Here is an 8,066-nt window from a genome sequence, read left to right on the forward strand (position 1 = left end):
ACAGGCATCTACTGGATATTCCCTATTTGAACTTTTGTACGGCCGGAAAGTGCGGGGGCCTCTAGACCTGGTCAAAGAGAGCTGGGCGGGAACTTTCCAAGTACACCAGCAACCCATTTTACAATATGTAAAGAATATGCGGAACCACATGAGAAAATTGCTACAGTTAACCCAAGAGCATCTCAGGGAATCACAAGAGAGACAAAAGGAATGGTATGATGCCCACGCTCAAGACCGAGAGTTGCATCCAGGGCAAAAAGTAATGGTGCTTATCCCAGTGTGAAGAAACAAACTGCAGGCCACATGGAAAGGACTGTATACCGTGGTAAGGCACACCGGACCAGTCAATTACATGATTGCCCTGGATAAGGGACGAAAGTACCTACGCACCTTCCATATAAATCGAATTAAGGCTTATCATGATCGTCAAGTAGTAACAATGGCTGTATGTTGTCCTCCGATGGAGACACCAGAAACTGATCCATTGCTTGACCCTTTGAGAGCTGCTAAAGAGAAGAAAGGAGTGGAATCAGTCCAGGTGGGACAACAGTTGAATGCAGCCTAGCAGCAAGAGATGTGGAGGATCTTAGAGGCTGAACAGGCCCAGTTTTCTTGTCTACCTGGTCGAACTCATCTGACCGCCCACCACATGGATACTGGGAGTGCTAAGCCCATCCGACAAGTCACTTACCAGATGACTCTGGGTGTTATGAGGCAGTTAAAGGCTGAGATTGAGGAGATGCTAGCTTTGGGGGTTATAGTGCCATCTAAAAGCCCATGGGCTGCTGGGGTTGTTTTGGTTCCCAAAAAAGATGGAACCACATGGTTTTGTGTGGACTATCGCAAATTGAATCAAGTCACCACCACTGACGCTTACCCTGTGCTCCATGTTGATGAGCTACTGGATCGGATTGAAGGGGCTGAGTTTGTCTCAACACTGGACTTGAGCAAAGGCTACTGGCAAATCCCACTTACCAAAGAGGCCCAGGAGCATTCTGCCTTCATCACACCGAAAGGACTCTTTGAGTAGACTACCATGACTTTCAGGATGAAGAACGCCCCTGCCACATTCCAGCAAATGGTTAATGACCTCTTGGAGGGGTGTCAAGACTTTTCCCAAGCCTACTTAGATGACATTGCCATCTTCAGCCATACCTGGGAGGAGCATTTAATTCAGGTGACAGAAGTGCTGAAGAGGAATAGACAGGCTGGACTCACCATATGCCCAGATAAGTGTCAGATGGGGATGGCTGAGGTTCAGTACCTAGGACATCGGGTCTGAGGAGGTGCTATCAGACCTGATCTGGCAAAGGTGGAGGCTATTGCCAATTGGCCCCAACCTGTCAACCAGAAACAAGTGCAGGCGCTCCTTGGAGTCGCTGGCTATTACAGGAAATTTATACCACATTACAGCACCATGGCCAAGGCTCTGACAGACTTGACCAAAAAGAGATATGCTCGAAATATTGAATGGACTGTTGAATGTGAGCAAGCTTTCAACACCTTAAAAGACTTGGCAAAATACAAACAAAGTCTCAAGCGCTCCAAGTGTCAGGGATTGTACCAGTATTATGTGGCCAATAATAGCTTATAATATATAATCCGTCTCAATAGACAAAGTCCTCTTTTTTTTACAAAGGTAAATGTATGAAAGTTCCAAAAATACTCAGTCTTTATGGATAGTGGTACTCCAAAATGCTGTATTCTTCAAAAGTGTCTGGTTACTTCACTTCTTACTGTAGTGGTTCCTCGCTATGGCTCTCCTTCCCTTCATATAGGTTCTCAGTCCCAATATATAGAAGATATAAAAGAAGGGATGCCAACATAGCATAAAACCATAAACATTTATTTGAAATAGTACAGATAAAACAGATGGCCGCGTACCGTTACAGACCTTTTAAGAAAGGTAGAATGTTGAACATATAGGGGTATTCCACTCCCCCTATAGAGCACTACCTTTCCCAATGTAGGTACTCCTCAGTCAGCAGTCACCATCAGAGAAAACACCAACGCGTTTCAACCCCTCAAACAGGTCTTTGTCAAGGTGTGTGATGGATAAAATAACCAGAACTTATATAGGGTACCAATATGCCCAACCTCCAAATCATGGGTGTGGCTATGAAGAAATAAAAGCTGCAACTTGCACGAATTGCCTCTTTAAAATAATTCCCACTTACTTCGTATTCCCTGCAAGATTGGACAGCTCCGTTCAATCCTCTATGTCAGTAGCGTTTCCTCGTGGTGTGTTCCACCTGACTTCCTGTTAACAGCGGGGACTTGTAGTTTCATGATGCGTTCCACCTATCTGGAACGCATCACGTGGGTGGGCGTGTACATATGACGTATATGTCGGCCCCGCAATAGGGACTACTAACCCTCATGTTACAGGCGCTTCCTTGTGGTGCGTTCCACTCTGTGGAGTGCATCACTTATCTTCCAGTTCCCATGGAAACTATGTGCTTTACCTATTTGGACCGCATCACCTGGTCCCATCTAATATATATGTATATCTACAGGGTCCCGGCATTGCTATTAAACGAGCACAGGTTCAAGGTGCTGATGCTTATAATATACATATGTATCATTCGCTCTTTATATAATATAAAGTTCCATATCTAGTAGTTGACGATCGGATCCTATATGTAGATCCAAGGTATCCGATGTAAAATCTCAATGCACATATACTAATACTAAATACTCAGCGGGTCCACTGTTGTACAGAATATAGCATAATGACATATAAAAACAGGATACAAATATATATGTACAAATTAAGAGAAGATCCCATTAAAATAAAGCATAAAATCATATATAAGATATACTCCATAAGACATAATAAATAAAATGGGTAGAGTAAAAGATCTTAAATACATAAAACAGAGAGATAAGGTGATAAAAAGATAAAATTAAACACAATGAAGAAATCTCATAGGAACCATTTCAGTTCAAAATCTGCATTTAGACCATAAGGTTCCAATGTTTTAGCTTCGTATATTAATCTCATCTCCGCTTTAGCTAAAAAGATTTCTGTGCCTTTAGTGCGCCAATTGCCCTCTACCTTTTTAACACCTATGATATGTCTAATGCCCGTCACAGAACTCTGGTGTATCTCCTGGAAGTGTTTGGAGTATGAATGATTGGTTACACCCCTCCTAATATTACGCAGGTGTTCAGCCCATCTTTCATGTAATGTTCTTGATGTTTTGCCTATATATTGTAGGCCACATGTGCATTCAATAACATAAATGCAGTTAATGCTATTGCACGTCATAAACTCCTGAATTTTAAAAGATTTTTGACCTTAAAAGACTTGCTGATTCGAGCCCCAGTGTTGGCTGCCCCTGACTACAACAGAAAGTTTATTGTGCAGACAGGCGCATCAGGGTGTGGACTTGGGGCAGTGTTGAGTCAAGTGGGAGAAGACGGTAGGGAACATCTAATTGTGGATCTATCCCGTAAACTAGCTGACCGAGAGATAGCCTATGCCACTATCGAAAAAGAATGTCTAGCCATAGTCTGGGCCTTAAAGAAGCTACAACCATATCTTTATGGGAAGGAATTTACTGTTGTCACTGACCATAACCCATTGTATTGGCTAAATAGAACCTTGGGGGGAAAATGGGAGGTTGTTGAGTTGGAGTCTGGTATTACAAAGTTTCAACTTTTCCATTTCTCACAAAAAGGGATGAGAACATCACAATACTGACGGGCTATCCAGATGTGAGGAAACAAATATCAAGCTTTCCAGACCCTCGGGCCGAGTCGACAGTCAGGACTCCAATGTTGGGACCATGTCTGTCTCCTCGATTTAAGCAGGGGGAGGTATGTGAGGAGGCATAAGAAGGACTTCTAGGACTTCCCTGCATGTTGAATAGAATTAATCCCATGACCCAGTTCTGTGTTCTTAAATTGAAGCCCTCAGTCTGCATAAGTCTAATACAGGAAGTTTGCCAGCAGCACACAGTAAGGGAGTGTTACAAAGCCCTCCTCCTTCCTCTCTGGAAAGACTGACACCAGGGCCCACCAATGAGAGAGAGAGAAGGAAGTAGGGTGGTGCAGCAAGGGTAATTGTGGGTAAGTGTGTGAGTACAGTGTGACTCTGAAGATTGGGGTGTTGTCCCCTCTTAGTGTCTTTAGATATATAGCAGCTCTGTGTGCCCTGCTACAGCTGCCATTGCTGGCCAGGTAGGGAGGAGATATAGAGCAGCTCTGTGTGCTCTGCTATAGCTGTCATTGCTGGCCAGGTAAGGAGAAGATATACAGCAGCTCTGTGTGCCCTGCTACAGCTGCCATTGCTGGCCAGGTAGGGAGGAGATATACAGCAGCTCTGTGTGCTCTGCTATAGCTGTCATTGCTGGCCAGGTTGGGTGGAGATATATAACAGCTCTGTGTGCCCTGATACAGCTGCCATTGCTGGCCAGGTAGGGAGGAGATATAGAGCAGCTCTGTGTGCCTTGCTACAGCTGTCATTGCTGGCCAGGTTGGGTGGAGATATATAACAGCTCTGTGTGCCCTGATACAGCTGCCATTGCTGGCCAGGTAGGGAGGAGATATAGAGCAGCTGGGAAATACTTTGTTGAACTCTGAGTGGACTGTATTGCTATAACCCTGCTTACTGTTGGCTGGATTTCTGTGTCTCCATGAATAAAGTTCATCTTGCCGTCATTATAACCCGCTCCACTGTGTGATCCTGAACCCCGGGATTCCCAGGTCCCCCGGTATCCTCACACCCTCTGTGTGTATATGCACTGTGACTCCTTGTGCAGTAGCCCTCTGTGTGTATAAGCACCGTGACTCCTTGGGCAGTAGCCCTCTGTGTTTATAAGCACCGTGACTCCTTGGGCAGTAGCCCTCTGTGTGTATAAGTATAGTGACTCCTTTGGCCTTAGCCTTCATTGTGTTCATAACACACAAGCACAGTGACTCAGTAGTGAGTGGCAATGTTTCATAGATGTGCTTTAAACTGTGGTGTCTGTTGCTTAGTAACCATCCAGCTCACTGCAACCTTTGGCCAATAGTGGTGAAAACAGTAATGTGAGCTGTGAGGTGGTCTAAATTGACTGTAAATGACTGGAAATTAATGTTGTTGGGGTTAATAATAACATAGGAACATAAAAGCCCAAATTATGTGATTTTAGCATTTTTTGTCAATGTTTGTAAAAAAAAATCCAAATCCAAAACCAGTCACGGCAGGTTTGGCAAATCCAAACCAAAGCCGAACGATGAATCAGAACCAAATCCAGCAAAAATGGTCCGGCGCAGATCCCTAGTAGAAAGCAGCATGATTGTGGCATATTGTTGGTCATCTCCTCCTGATTGGGCAGATAGCAACATGATTGTGGCTACCCTCCTACTGATTTGGCTAATAACGGCATGATCTGCCCAATCAGTAGGAGAGGAACCAAAACACGCAGTTTGTGGTTCCTTTCCTCCTGATTAGGATTGGGCAGATAGCAGCATGATTGTGGAGTATTGTGGTTCCTCTCCTCCTGATTGGGCAGGTAGCAGTGTGATTGTGGAGTATTGTGGTTCCTCTCCTCCTGATTGGGCAGGTAGAAGTGTGATTGTGGAGTATTGTGGATCCTCTCCTCCTGATTGGGCAGGTAGCAGCGTGATTGTGGAGTATTGTGGTTCCTCTCCTCCTGATTGGGCAGTTAGCAGTGTGATTGTGGAGTGTTGTGGTTCCTCTCCTCCTGATTGGGAAGATAGCAGCATGATTGTGGAGTATTGTGGATCCTCTTCTCCTGATTGGGAAGATAGCAGCGTGATTGTGGAGTATTGTGGTTCCTCTCCTCCTGATTGGGCAGATAGCAGAGTGATTGTGGTGTATTGTGGTTCCTCTCCTCCTGATTGGGCAGATAGCAGCGTGATTGTGGTATATTGTGGCTCCTCTCCTCCTGATTGGGCAGATAGCAGTGTGATTGTGGAGTATTGTGGCTCCTCTCCTCCTGATTGGGCAGATAGCAGCTGATTGTGGAGTATTGTGGCTCCCCTCCTCCTGATTGGGCAGATAGCAGCTGATTGTGGAGTATTGTGGCTCCTCTCCTCCTGATTGGGCAGATAGCAGTGTGATTGTGGAGTATTGTGGCTCCTCTCCTCCTGATTGGGCAGATAACAGCTGATTGTGGTGTATTGTGGCTCCTCTCCTCCTGATTGGGCAGATAGCAGTGTGATTGTGGAGTATTGTGGCTCCTCTCCTCCTGATTGGGCAGATAGCAGCGTGATTGTGGTGTATTGTGGCTCCTCTCCTCCTGATTGGACAGATAGCAGTGTGATTGTGGAGTATTGTGGTTCCTCTCCTCATGATTGGACAGATAGCAGCGTGATTGTGGTGTATTGTGGCTCCTCTCCTCCTGATTGGACAGATAGCAGTGTGATTGTGGAGTATTGTGGCTCCTCTCCTCCTGATTGGGCAGATAGTAGCTGATTGTGGAGTATTGTGGCTCCTCTCCTCCTGATTGGGCAGATAGCAGCGTGATTGTGGAGTATTGTGGTTCCTCTCCTCCTGATTGGGCAGATAGCAGCTGATTGTGGAGTATTGTGGCTCCTTTCCTCCTGATTGGGCAGATAGCAGCGTGATTGTGACGTATTGTGGTTCCTCTCCTCCTGATTGGGCAGATAGCAGCGTGATTGTGGTGTATTGTGGTTCCTCTCCTCCTGATTGGGCAGATAGCAGCGTGATTGTGGAGTATTGTGGTTCCCATCCTCCTGATTGGGCAGATAGCAGTGTGATTGTGGAGTATTGTGGTTCCTCTCCTCCTGATTGGGCAGATAGCAGTTTGATTGTGGATTATTGTGGTTCCTCTCCTCCTGATTGGGCAGATAGCAGCGTGATTGTGGAGTATTGTGGCTCCTCTGCTCCTGATTGTGCAGATAGCAGCGTGATTGTGGAGTATTGTGGTTCCTCTCCTCCTGATTGGGCAGATAGCAGTGTGATTGTGGTGTATCGTGGTTCCTTTCCTCCTGATTGGGCAGATAGCAGCGTGATTGTGGTAGATTTGTGGTTCCTCTTCTCCTGATTGGGCAGGTTGCAACGTAATTGTGGTGTATCGTGGTTCCTCTCCTCCTGATTGGGTAGATAGCAGCGTGATTGTGGAGTATTGTGGTTCCTCTCCTCCTGATTGGGCAGATAGCAGTGTGATTGTGGTGTATTGTGGTTCCTCTCCTCCTGATTGGGCAGATAGCAGCGTGATTGTGGTGTATCTTGGTTCCTCTGCTCCTGATTGGGCAGGTTGCAGCGTGATTGTGGAGTATTGTGGTTCCTCTCCTCCTGATTGGGCAGATAGCAGCGTGATGCTTTTTTATCATCTGTCCCAACCATCTCATTTTTGGGGAGTTTTTGGTTTGGAAATCTGTTCTATTCTTCACATAAAAAGCAAAATTGGGATGGGCATGTCTTTGGCAGTTTGGCTTTAGTAAATCTGGAGTTTGCCAAGTCGACGCTTAATAAATTTACCCCTAAATTTTTTTAATTGACAAGCCACAGAAATGGACTTTTGTACCCAGCTTAGTCTCTATCAGTTTTCAATTATGACAGCGAAAAGTTTCCACCATCAGAAAAAACAAAAGAGACAAAGAGTATAACAGAAGTTTGCCGGAGAGACTCCACGTTGCATGGCTGTAGTATGTCCTAGCACTATTCGGCATTAGTAGGCATGATTACCAGACACGGTATAGAGTGAATGATATTCTCCTAATTTCCTGTGTAATTGAAAATGGGAAGAGGTTATTTGATATAGATAGAATCCAGTATACAAACTATGACAATTGTGGTAAGGGGGCTTCATGTAATTAATCAGCTTAATTCTCTATTTATCAGGACCCTCACACACTTCTACCAGTGTAGATGGCAAGTAATAAAGACTATTGTGATCTAATATCTTCCTGTGTCCTGATTAAAAGAACAAAGACAGCCCCTGAAAATTACAAGAAAGTGCAGACTTCAAACTTACACACCCTCCTACATGACCCCTTCCACCAAATACACAGTGCTCTGCTCCTGGTCTTCCCACTTACACACCTTCCTACATGTCCCCTTCCACCAGGTACACAGTGCTCCGCTCCTG

The sequence above is a fragment of the Taudactylus pleione genome, unplaced genomic scaffold (genome assembly GCF_031769625.1).
Source record: "Taudactylus pleione unplaced genomic scaffold, aTauple2 ptg001489l, whole genome shotgun sequence".
NCBI lineage: Eukaryota > Metazoa > Chordata > Amphibia > Anura > Myobatrachidae > Taudactylus > Taudactylus pleione.